At 29.7% G+C, this 14,112-nt stretch overlaps 1 protein-coding gene across 2 annotated transcripts in view; it reads right to left on the bottom strand.

Annotated features, from left to right (window-relative positions):
• The window catches only part of LOC107365165 (uncharacterized), a 35,284-nt gene that overhangs the window by 4,636 nt on the left and 16,536 nt on the right, over nucleotides 1-14,112 (bottom strand). The window lies entirely within an intron of this gene.

The raw sequence follows: 14,112 nt of genomic DNA, 5'->3' as shown, positions 1-14,112 counted from the left end.
GACTACAAAAGGGATCATTGGGCTCTTTCTTTTTCTCTGTCTTTTTTGGTGTGCTCATTGAGAGAGAGAGAGAGACAGAGAGAGACAGACAGACAGAAAGAGAGGAAAGAGATAGAGAGAGTGAAAGAGACTTGATGAGCTTGCTCTTTAGATAACTTTATTTGGTTATTACACGTAAAAATGAATGAATGTTAATCGCACGGCAAACCTACACTTAACCAGACAGTTAGAGGCTGCACAGAGCAATACAGTTATCAACAGTTATCTGTTCTTGTTTCGTATAAAATTCAATATATAACAATGTTAACCATTTAAACACAATCGAAAAATGTCAACATAATCAAGGTAACATTGACCGTGGGTTTAAATGCTTTTAATGCCATTCAATCCTTGTTTCAACTGATTCAGTTTCCAATTGAGAAACGATGAATAACTATCATTTCATTTTTTCTTCATTAAACTGGTTAATTAAATGTGAGAAAAGTCAAATTACAATTGAATTAATGAATCGTATTAATAGTGAAGCAGTGTTGAAGTTCACTTTGACTTTTTTTCAAATACTTTGTCTGATTTCCTCTTATTTTACTTTGAACATTTTGTGTTGGCTACTTTTTTCAAAGTTGATGCATGGTAATCATGATGATGATGATACAGCATGATAATATCAAGAATGATTACAGAATGATTGTGTACAAAAAGAAAAGAAAAAAATATTCATAACCAGGGTCATTCACAAAAGTGATCATATGACGGAAGAAAAGTTGACCCCAAAGGTAATCAACTGCAATATTTTGAATCATTTTCACAGTGCATTTATCATCATCATCTTTATCTTGCGTTTTCTTGTGAAAATACAGATTATCTGATGATGATTGTAATGAGATATTTTCTGCTCATTTTATCTATTCTTACCAATCACCATTGGAGGTGATGTTAATTAGTAGTTAAAAATTGTCTCAACATTCTGAGGAATATGATTTTTCCTCATTTTTCACCTAATTGTGTTCAATGAGGAAGAAGCTGAATAAGATGAAAAGAGGATTATGATGATAATGAAAGAGAAGTTCAAATTGACCTGAGGAAGAAGCCAAAAAATGTATGAAATTTGATGAACAACTATTCAAAGAGCAAAGCAGAGATGAGTTAAGCTGAGTTAAGCTGAGTTGAGATTAAAGGCTGTCAAAATGACAACAACAAAGGTACAGTTGGTGAGCCTATTAAGTGAAAGAAATGAAAGACTCACAAGATGATGACCATCAACATCATCATCATTATCATCTTCAGTTCTTCCGGAATTTCCTCAAATCACTTTTATCACTTTAGCCTGATGAAAGTTGAACACATGAATCGTTACCATATCGAGTAATTAGGTAAATTGTTCAATGCAGTTTACTTTTGCTTCGAGGGTTAACATAATCTTATTATTTGTGTGAATGTGATACAATTTTGGGTAAACAATCAACTAATCCGATTGATCACTTAATTTGCTCAAAAGGCCAATAACGATTTGTAAAGTAATTGAGAACTAAATGGACATAAAACCAGGAAAAAAGGACAACTTTTTCCTCAACTTTTATAATACTTTTTATACTTTGCAAGATTCATCTGAAAAAAGGTATAACATTACGATGGATAAAGTTGATAAAGTGATGATAAATGATTTAATACGTTTACCTGTTGACAAAAACATGAACCCAGTAGGAAGTGAATAGATGTTAAGCCACAAATATATTTCAACTTTTACCTTTTTTAACCTCAATTATTGGTTTATGACCATTTCAATTGTTAGTCGAGTGTAATGATTAGTTAAAGATGATTTCCGTTTTGTTTTGTTACCCGTTTTTACAATCAAAATAACTATCAACAGGTAATTTAATCAATGATTTTCTTTTTTCTATCAAAGGTTTGGTTTACATTTTTGTTTGCATTTTGTACTACAAATTGATGCACTTAATCAGGTAAAACGCCATTTTAATTTCATCTTAAATTGTGAAGCTTCTTCATCAATTTATCATTTTTGTGGTCTTTTATTTCATTATTTGATCTTCCTGGTTTAAAACAAATCATAAATAAATAATTTTATTGTCTTTAATCAGTAAATCATTTTTGTTTACTAATATATTGTTTTGGTATACATTTAAACCTATTTTTAGCAGTAAACCTTTTTTCATTCATTTAGCTGCACTTTTAACTGGCAATCAATTTTACAGTAAAAAGCTAACTGTGATTATCATCTTAATTAAATTGACAGTTTTTTGGTTTATCTAATTGATTGGAATAGAGAGAAAAAACAACACAAAATGAGTTCACAACCAGTTTTATCATAAAAAATCAGTTTTGTGTACAGATCTTTTTACCTATTGACTATTTGACATATTCAATCAGATATGAAGATTGCATGACATAATTAAAGTTGATAGTCAATGTCAAACTCAATTAAAATCATTCAATTGGCTTCCATCAGATTATCTTAGGATTAAAGGCTAATTTAGTTTCACCTGAAAGTAGCAAATTTCACTGTCAATGGCCAAATGAATGGACAAGTGAAAACCCAAATTTATCATGAAACTTATCAATAGATTGATTGAAAAGAAAAAATTTGTTTCAAATATTATCAAAAATGCTAACAACCAGATTTTAGATCAATTTTAATGTCGACTCAATTGAGGTGGAAAATGTGTTCAATGATGAAAAGGATCACTCGAATAGTCAAAGGATTTTTTTGTGTGTTCTTTCATGGCTTCAAAGTGTGAAAGGTTAAATTGTATTTTGAGGTGAAAAATAAGTTAAATAAGTTCTCATAATGTTTAATACGAATCAGAATGCGGAATAGAGTATTTAAGGAACATTTTAATATCAAAGTTGGCCTCCACATGAAGACTGGTTTTATTGAGCTCTGTTTCAATATCATCCTCCTCATCATCGCCGTTATCCTCATCAGTCTACATTCACTCATTGCCCTTCATTTCAACCCAATTAGAGTTCTTGTTTTAACAACTTACAATTCATCTTATGATTCTCTTGGCTGGTTAACTGTCAAACACCCTATCATCATCATGATCACCATCATCTTCATCTTTGGTGCTTTTTCAATGAAAGGCAAAAAAGACAAACAATGAATATTATCCAGCTATTTTGTTTCATTCAAGTCTTTTCACAAAACAAACTGTTTCCACACTTAATAATAGTATTCATTGTCAGTCTGATGATTAGTTCAACAGGGAAGCTGTAATCATAATAAACAACGGCGATCAAAATTCAAGATGAAAATTATGGCAATAGAATCAGGTTCATTTGTTGTCAACCTGGTCATCATCTCATTGTTATTACAATGACATCAATCCAATCTAGATTCTGACTTTTATCAAAAAATGTGTTTTGTTTTCAACCATTAATTTCCATGACAGTTTGCTATTAAACCCTCTTAAGGTTCAATAATGTTACAGAAAAAAAAGTTCATCTTTCTTGACGATTAATCAACCCAATTGTAATCAACAATTTGGTTAATAAATTGAGGTTACAGAACTGAAATTGATTGTGTATTCTGTGATTGTTGAGTCAATGATTTAATAGTTTATTGCAATGAATGAAATTGTTCAAGTTTAAAATAGAATTGATTAGAAAAGTTTTTTTTCAATTAAAATTCGTAACTAATTTCAATCAACTTGAAAAAAACAGTTTGTAAATGATGTAAACATAAATAATTAAAATAGATTAGTTAGGAAATGAGTGTCAATTTGAAGGTCACTTCGCTTTTGGCCAAAAAAAGTTATCATCAATAACTTATCCTCATCTTCATCATGAAATCAATAGTAGACATGAAATCATCATCTAAATCAAAAGAAAAAGCTCAACATCTGAAAGTGGTTTAAGGCAAGTTCAATTGAATTTTGAAAGTTAAAAAGTACTTTTCTTCATTTTAAATCTTTCACTTTATTCTTTATCAATGGTTATCTATTTAAGGCATCAGAATTATCTGATGACGATCAAGAGAAAGAGAAAGAAACTTTTCAATTTCCTTTGAGATAATCTGTGAATTAACATGGCTTAGAGGCTTTCCCTCATTTCTTCTCATAAACTATATAAGATTATAAGATCTCATAATAGTGAGATTACATTCAACTCATTTCAGGGCACAACAGGGCGATTTGAGTGTCAACATGAACAACTTAACAGAATATCATAATTCATATGAAAAGGTGAAAATATCTTCTTTTTGTGTTCTCCTTTTTTTCTCTTCATATCAAAACTGTACCGTCTGAAAGGGTAAATCGTTAGCACTTGATAAGATGATTTATGGCGATTATGATTCTCAACATCAACGAAGGTGGACATTTGTAAATGAATTTAAAATGTCAACACAATTGTGATTAACAAATCTAATCAACTTCAAAGTTCAAATAGTTCGTAGGCGACTCAAGATATATATCCAGGTAAATCAGGAAACTTGACTTATCTCACTAATCCATCTTGTTTAGCTGTCTAATGATGAGGTGAAAAAGTAAATAACTTTTTTTCCATTCATCAATAACCATTTCAGTTCAGTTAATAAACTTCATGGTGTGATCTTTGGGCTTGAAAATCGTTGATATTAAACTTTGAGAGATTGACCGAGAAAAGAACTCATTGATTAACTCTTTAGTGTGTCACACTTTTTTTGTACATTAGACGAGATTTCGTTTTTTAACCAAAATAATTGTCGATAATTAGCTGTTGCGTTCATAAGGACAATTGCTCAAGATTGACCCAAAGTCGACTAAGATTTGAGTTTCAATAAAAATAAAACTTTAAAGGTAAACTAACCACTAATTACTAATTATTAACTAATTAACTTTACAGTAATGAGGTTTGATGAGCAAAAAAGCTTATCAACTTCAATCACAAGCTTGCAATTGCGTTATGGTGAACTATCGCTCTTTTTTTCATTGACATTCATTCGCATTATTGAAAATGCGATAAATGTTGAAAAAACTAAATCACTTGATTACTTATTTCCCCATAAATCTCATTCCACTGTCGAGTTAATCATTAATTTCAACAGATTCGAAGTTTAATTCTTCTTTTTGGCAAGGTTCACAATTAGCCAGAGTCACATATGATGACTTGTCAATCCTCAGTTATCCAATATTGCAATGAAAAGCTGTTTCCTCAAATCATTTTACCCTGCAAGTCTCGGTCAAATGTTTAACTGAATTTGCAGACATTGCACTAAGAAATAGATTCTCTGAATTTATTATTCCCATTCTGACCATTTTAGACACCATTTTGTAGGATTTGAGGAGCGTTAATGAAAATGGTTCAATGGAGTGTTTAGATCAAGATGAGTTTAATATGCATTTCATGAAATAATATCAAGTTCTGGTGTTGATTAAACAATAAGATTAAACTCAGGCTCCACTCCTTACTTAGGCGATGTTCAACTCAATGTTATTATGAAACAATTGTCCATGAATAAGGCCTTTGCACTGGTTAATACAAGATGATCCAAGTTGATTACTAAATTAACACCACCAAATTCACCACTGAATATTGCTGGAAACTTGACTCTTGTTCTTGATAAAAATACAATTAAAACTGTTTCCATTGCTTTTAATTGATTGGAACAATTCAAATCATTTATTGGCATTTTCATCATCAACGAGTTAATCATATTACTGAAAACAAGCCTTTAATCAAACCTCAACTTGTACAACCACAATAATCAAACATCTTCTTTAAAATCATTTTTCATCCTTAACCTTAGCAGTGATTTGGTTCTTCTTATTATCTGATAAATAAAAGTCTATCTTGAACTTTCCCATATCTTTCTATGCATAAAGCTAATCAAATTGGGCCAGAACTTAATCTTTCATGCTGAATAAAGTGATAAACACAAAGTTTGGCATTTTTTGTTTTTACCGATTTTCGATGAAAGATTCACAATTTTTCAACTGATTTGGTGATTTTTTTATTGTACATGAAATGGTTATTTATGATGGTAAAACATCTTGATAATATTGAGCTATTCAGTCATTCAGGCCAAACTTTGACTACTGTTAACCTAAAATTTTTTACCGGTTCTCATGTTTAAAAGGTGAAACTTTAAAGTGAAAAGACAGAAAACTATTTCATGAATTTATTATTTTCCTTGCATTAATTACTGAAAACAGTTGAACTTTTTTTCACCTTGAAATTCTCAATTCTATTTACAAGCAAATGTTGATAAGATTTTTAATTGTTTTACATTTCTTCTCTCCGTGTGTATTGATTGAGGTGTTCAACTACAGCAGGTAAATGTTCACCAACAAGTAAACATGTTACAACAATAAACAATATTTTGTTCCCGCATGAATTCAGCTGTGTTTACTGATGCCAATAAAATGAAAGGATGAAAAAAATGATTATTTTGTAAAAATTATTGTTCTTTTTTATATCTCATTGTGAACCCGCTTAACCATGATAACCTTTTATAAATGGATCATAATGAGTAGTTAAACAATATTGCAAATAAGGTTCTGTCAACATGAGAATAACATGAATAACAAGAGAAGGAAAAACTTGGAATCAATCAATTCTCGTTACTTTTCATGATCATCATCGACTATTTGAAATGTTAGTTTAAAGAGAAGAGCCAAAAGCTATCAACACCATTTAATGATAACCCAAAATGTAAATTTTGGGCAACAATTAAATGTTTACAGTTAATAACAGATGAAACAAATAAACCCTTTTTTGCTTCTTTTATTCATCTTCATAGTCAATGATTTAAGATGAATTATTATGTAGATAACAAATCAAATTGTAATCAAATAGTGTTGAGCCCGAGGTTAATTGTGAATCATCTTTTTAATGATAATTGAGTTAAACATCATAATTATCATTTGCTCAATGTACATACGAAAAGAAAAAGAAACAGACGAAACATTGAAACATCAACAACTAACAAGCAAATATCCAATTAGCAGTGATTTGGAAAAGTTCAATACAAATGTTTGATCTTATTTCCATGAGCAGATTCATTTAATTTGTTCAATTGAAATTGAAACGATTCTGGTCTTGTTTTCATCTGTGTCTGACCTGGAAAATATTGAGAAATTGGAAAAGGAAAATAATCTAATTTTCTTTTTATGTTCTCCTTTTTTCTCAATCAATTGTGCTTCAAGGCATTGGTCATTGGGAATCATGATAACTGATTCAAGAGAGGGTGGTTAATGGTGAATAAAGGTAAAGGTGGACTTTCAACAAGAGGCCTTGAGGTGATTCCCAAAATTAACAGGGAACGGCTGGTTATGAATCACAGTTTCCAACTTGTTTAGATTCTTTATCAAAATGATAATCTTTTTTGATGGACAAACAAATGAAATGTTGAGATGAAAAGCTGTTATTTCAACAATAAAGTAGCTGAAGCTTGAGATTGTCCCAATAAATGAGTTAAATTGTCATGGATTAAGATTGACATTGACATTAATCTAGAGTGAAAAGGGCATTAAAAATGAAGCAAAAAATGCTCTTTTTTTCAAACAAATGATAACATTCTTGAGGCTATTTGAATGATTATTATGAAACAAATTCATATTAATAATTATATTCCAACTGTTTAGTTTACCATTGAAATTGTTGTAAAGAAAGTAACCGATTTTCTGGATTGTGGCATTAATCATCATTAGTTAATTTTGATTAAATTGCTTCTTATGGTAAAGTCTCACCTCATTTGAGTTGATTTGCCTTTGCACACAAACACATAAAAAATAAACCTTTGACTTGAGCCAAAATTGAAGAGAAAAAGAAAGAAACTTATGATGAAGATAAAGATGAAGGGGAAGATGAGTGAGACGGACCTAATCAAGATGATCAAGTCTTGTCTCATATATTTATCAAACATCTTCATCTTACTGTTTTTCACAGGTAAAATTGTCTCGAGATGAACACCATTTTTAGCTTGCAGTTCAACAACATAAAGATTATTATTTAATACACTTTATCACTATCATATTATGATTATAATTATTATTATTATCAAGAGAAAGTAACCCAATAAGAAACGTCCAGAAAGAGTTGTTCAGCAACCAAATATGGGCCAAAGTTATCACGAGATGATTCATAACTTGTTTTTCATATCTTCTTGGGTTACTTTTTTTGCTATTTTTGCATCATATTATGATTTACTGATTAGATACAGTCAAATGGTAGCAGAAAGGGTTTGAGGGTGGTTTTGGATGGTCAACAGGGTGGGTTACATTATGCTAAAGCCATTGGCCATTCTCTTCATTATCATATTTGTTCAACCTGAATCAACAAATTAAAGGTAAATCGCAAGTTTTCATTGTAAGCCAAGTCAATAAATAATCAGTTAATTGATAATTCATCAAAGTGATAACATTTCAAGTTGTAAACATTTCCAACTTGAACTGACTCGATTCTGGTTCATTCAGTTTACTTTATAAATGAAAGGATGAAGTTTCTTTAAAGTCAGTCTGAGTACATGAAACATCATGGAAACTTGATAACAGTTTGTGCAATAATATGAAAAGTAAATTGTTGAACAATTCAAATTGGGATTAATGTATTTTGCATCATTAATTGATAATGTTTTGAAACTTCTTCAACGTGGAAACAACAAGCATTAGCATCATTACCTTTTTGGTGTTTGCATGATAACAAGGGAATCGGATAAATGAATAAACAGTAAAAGTAGCGAAAAGGAGGTTCATCATGAATGAATGAAATTCAAGTTGCAAGGGGAAAGTTTAGCACGTACTTGAACACCCTTCGGCTTTTTTAGATCATTTTTCACGAGCTTTGTGCGAATCTGTAGAATCGTCTCCATCATCATCATTTTCATCCCAATGATTATTTGTAAATCAATCTATCACTAAAAGATCGACTTACCTGTCTCTATCACCGGAAACTAAAGGTTTCAAATCACCTTAAAAATGAATCTTTTTCAGGGTGTGTTTACTTTACTCTTTAATTAATCAATTTTCTCTTTTTTCTCATCATCTTCATTATTATCATTATAAATAAATTAGAAAATAATATTCATGATAAACTGATGATGCTTCTTCCTGGTTTCGCTTGTTGGTGCTGCTGTTGTTTGTAGTTTTGATTGAAAACAAATCAATTTAATGCTCAACTAATGGATTGTGAAAAAAACTGGGATAAAATAGTTACAATTTAAAGATTAAATTGCTAAATTGAATCAATCAATTGTATGATATGAATGCAAAAATGATGAGAGAAAAGGGTTAATTTCAATAAAAAATGAATTATTTTGCGCAAAAATAATAATAATTGATAATATCAATTTGGATTAATCATTTTTGATCATCATTTTGGATATAATTATTGATATAAAAAGAAGCAAAGTTAATGTGTTTTATCGAATCGTTTCATTATAATAAACAAACTTAATTTGGTTAATCATTTAATATTAAAATTGCCAACGGGAATAATAACGATTATAATCAAATTGCAATGGTAAAGTAATTAGTTAATCACGGAAACAACGGTTTTGAATAACAATGATCTCAAAATGACCTCAATGTTAACAATTGAAAGAGTTGATTGAAATTGATTGGAGAGTCAAATGGTTGCGAATCATGGCCATTTTACAGTCAATGTTAATCCAATCGTAAAAAGTATTTAATTTATTATTTAATAACAGGTTGATATTGAGATATTAATAATAGTGTTGAGTAAAATAATGATGAAAAAAGAGTGACAAAAACGATGAAATTGGGACAAATTATGATGTCCTGGATGTTAATCATGATCAACATAAAATTCAAATGCAATATCATTGAGAACAGTCCAATAACATCATTTTTCTTCTTCATCCGATTATCATCTCAATCATTCAAAATGATCACCTTTGATGAAACTCAGTAAATCACAAATGTTTAATCAACAATCGATGAAAAGACTTTTTGGTTATCCGGTAAATGGCGATAAACATGATGGATCATCATCAATGAGCATCTTCATTCACCCATCTCCACCCATCATCTGCATTCAACTAGAAAAGCTTATGGCATAATTCACATAATGAAACGCGTGTTTGTCTTGATTGCGTGTTTACCTTCATTTTTTGTCTTCATCAAATTGATCAACCAACAGATTGATAAACTTTTACCTTTGTTAGTTTTCCTTCCATTCAGATATTAACTGTTATTAAATTTTCCTCCTCTTTTTTGTTCCTCATCAATCTTATCCTTTCCATGCTTCCTCATTTTCATCAAATTTTCATTTTCATATTTTTCTTCATTACCATTCATCTATTATTTCAATATTGACTTATAACCTGGTTTCAATGGTTCAATTGTTATCATAAACTATTTGGATGCAATTTATTGAAACCCTTTTTTCATGAGCTAAAACAGAATCACATTTATCATTGAGAATCATCTCTATCATTTCATTTCTATCATCATCTTTATTCGATAAAATGTTTCATATTGAAAAGTTTTTTTTAATTCACAGCTTGATAAGAGAGCATTTAATTGCGATCATCTTCATCTTGTAAACTCACGAATTGTCACCTCATCATTATCATCATTATCATTATCATTCCCATTGAGAGAGACTATTAACTTTCACAATGATTTATGTTGACTAACTAAACAAATGTAATCAACAGTCAACATTTGAAACATGGAATGAAGATGATCAAGTTTACTCATTATTACGATTCTCATAATCATTATCTTCTTGGCTTAGTTAAATAAATTAATCCCAACTAAAAGGCTAATCTGCAAATGAATAAGATTGAATTGATTGAGCAAGTAAAACGGTTCACAACTAGTTGATTGTTGATTGTGATCAATTAAGCTATTATTGCCATTAGAAGAAATATTTTACTTTTTTTGTGCTAAAATTTTCTCATTATCTTTATATTTTTCACGATAAACCAATAAATTTACCATTAAATGCAATAAAAAAGATGAGAATGATGAGGATGGAGAAGATGAACAAGATGAATGAACACTTTGAAGACATCATTTTTCAATTTTGAGACTTTCATTGATATTTACTTCTTTTTACCTGGTCACCCACAAATACAGTTTGGGTCAAGGTTAAGGTTAACCTGCTACTTTAAGATGGTGACAAGATGAATTGACCTGACAAAGCAATTATATTGGTCAATGTTACATCAACTACAAAATAAATGTTTGGATAGGCAAAGGTCAAGTTGAAAAGTGAGTTAATTTGGTAATCTTTTTATTTTCATTTTTAACTCATCTAATTGTTAATTTAGTGTCACTTTTGTTTGGCCCATATTGGGTCATGTTCAACACTTATTCGGATGAGAAGTGATGAGGATAAGTGCTAAAGTAGACCAACTTGAGTCAACATCAAAAGTATCTCAGTTGATGATTTAAACGATTGGCTATGAATCGTCCGTTTGATGCTCAACTCAACTTAATCTGATGGAGAGAAGAGTAAAGGGAGGAGAAAAGATCAATTTGAATTAATATTCAGATGATTATGAATAATGATATAAAATTTGGATAACAATGAGTTTATCTCATCTTGATGGACTTTGCAATCAATTGTAAAGTACAAAAATTGAATTCATGTCAAGTGTGCCTTTTTTGGGGTTTTAAAGGTTGATGGGTCATCTTAATGAATCAACATTATAATGCGAATGATAAAAATAGCAATAGCCAGTGACAAGTGGAAATCCTCTGATTCGGAAACGGAAGAAAACAAGATTTCAATAAATGTAGCAAAAGATTCAGACTTTGAAAAGTTTCTTTTCATGAAAGTCGACTTAACTGTCAAAAAGAGTGGAAAATGATCGATTCAATTGAAAGAGTTTAATCTTTATAATCAGTCGATTGTTGTACATGTGTTACTGGATAAACATGAGCGATTAACCAGTTCGACAGTTTGATTGCAATTGCATGGCAACCATGAATATTGAATACAATTTGACAATTTTCAAGTTATCACGATGACCATTAATTAAAATGAACCATGAAACCATTGAATGCTAAAAACGGATTCTAACCTTTCGACACAACTTTCATTGATTGCAAAGTTAAAGGTTAATCCACAGTTTTAGATGAATGCTTATTCAATTGATAGTTACAATATAAATAAACATTTCCATCCTCATCGATAGTTGATTAAATTGTAGACTTATATAAACATGTAAAACGTAACATTATTACTACTTGAGTCGCTATTGTGTGTTTTTGCGGTTCCCATCATTTCATTTGTTGAGCCTATCAATTTGATATTCACATTTTCCCATTTTAATAGATTGTAATTCATAATAAAAAAGAGTCACAATAAAGTTCATATAATAATAGCAATTATTAATAAAATTTGCTTATCATTATTGTGCTCAGTGTTTGTCTGAATCAAGTTTGAATGTACAAATATAGTGACATTTATATCTTGAAATTATCCAAAAATCGTGGGTTAACCTTGTTAGGTTTAACCTTCAAGTTGTGACCATCTTGAAAACTCTTTTATTATAATCCTAATCATCATAATTATGATTAACATGATGATATTTTGCCACTTGTTTATTGGTTTATCACGCGATTCCAATGAAGGGTTACACAAAAGTGGTTCAAACAATTAAGTTAATCTGGTTTCTCGATTGAAATGAAAAATTTTATTTTTTTGTGAAAGTTGAACTTATTATCATCATGCAATCAGCTTAACAGCTTTTAATGTTGATACTATTTTACCATTGATATAATGTTAATACTGAATTAATCAAGAGTAAACTAGATTAATTTTTGTTCTGGTTTATTTTCAAATGAATAGATTTCAGGGTTTTTAATGGGCAACCAAAATTGAGGTTTTTCTCAGTCAACTCAACATTCACTTTGAAGCCCATTTTATTCATAATTGAATTTCAATTTAATCTAATCAATGATATGCTCAAGGCTCAATCAGTTGGACAAACCAACAGAAAATATATAATTGTGAATAAACAATTTTGATCGTGATTTCCAGTGATTAAATCAACTCATTTCTTCTTGATTCAAGTAACCAATTCAACTGAAACTTTTCATAGACAAAATATATTTTTTACTTCTTTTTGCTCATTCAACTCGATTAAATTGATTAACGATATTAAGGCAAATATTTAATCAAATCGTGTTCAGTTAATTGCTCTCATCAGGTTAATCCATTAACATCTGTCAATATTGACACTTTTAGCAATTGAAATATTGTCTCAATTACAGTCATTTATGATAACTTTATAAGTTATCATTTTTGTCAAATTGAAAGCATCATTTCTGAAAATAGAAATTTTCAAATCGAAAATTAAACTTTGCAATGAAAATTGCATTTAACGGTCAAGTATAAAGTCAAATATTATTGCAGAAATGTAGATCAAGATGTAATCAAAATACAATTCATTGTCAATTGTACGTTAACCATGATTGTTGCATGAATACAGGAATGTAATAATTGAAGGATTGGTTTTTCTCCATCTAAATTAGGCGATTTGATTTATATGATTCACTTTCAATTTTCAATAAATCAGTTGATAAATAATTTGCTTTGTTTTATTTTCACTTAACCAACTCAACGAAATCGGTGATTATTTGAATTGAGTTGCAATTAGCTAGTAACAAACCTACACAAGTAAATCATTTACAACCAAACCTTAAATCAATGTAAACCTTTTGTTACAAATCAATATTCAAATAGGAAAAGTTTAATCATTTGGCTCATTGATAAATCACTTTGACAATCGAAATTGAATAAACTGAAAACATTGAAATTATTTGTTTATCGTTGATTGAAATGATTGTTAACCTAAAACTTGATACACATCAAGTTAACCATTGAAGCCTAAAGTTCAATTTCAACCTCAATTTTTGTAACCTTGATTAAAAACAAATGCGATCAATGATTATTGATACATTGATTGAAAAATCAACTTTGATGATTATTCAAATTGGTAATTGTTTACATTTGAACCAAGAAAACCAAAATTCCAATCAAAGTTGTGATCAAGAAAATCTTATTGATTAAGATTTGATTTGTTGATACCGAGAAACTCAGGTTAATCAATCGGCTTGATTAAACTCTTTTACCTGAGCTTAATTAAAGGAGGAGTTTGTAAGCTCAGATAATTTATTTAATGTTAATTATTTTTAAGAC

Source organism: Tetranychus urticae, chromosome 3 (genome assembly GCF_039701765.1).
Source record: "Tetranychus urticae isolate SD_2017Ah chromosome 3, NJAU_TeUrti_SD_1.0, whole genome shotgun sequence".
Classification (NCBI taxonomy): Eukaryota; Metazoa; Arthropoda; class Arachnida; order Trombidiformes; family Tetranychidae; genus Tetranychus; species Tetranychus urticae.
Note: the sequence above shows the minus strand (reverse complement) of the source record. Positions and strands in the feature narration are given on the sequence as shown.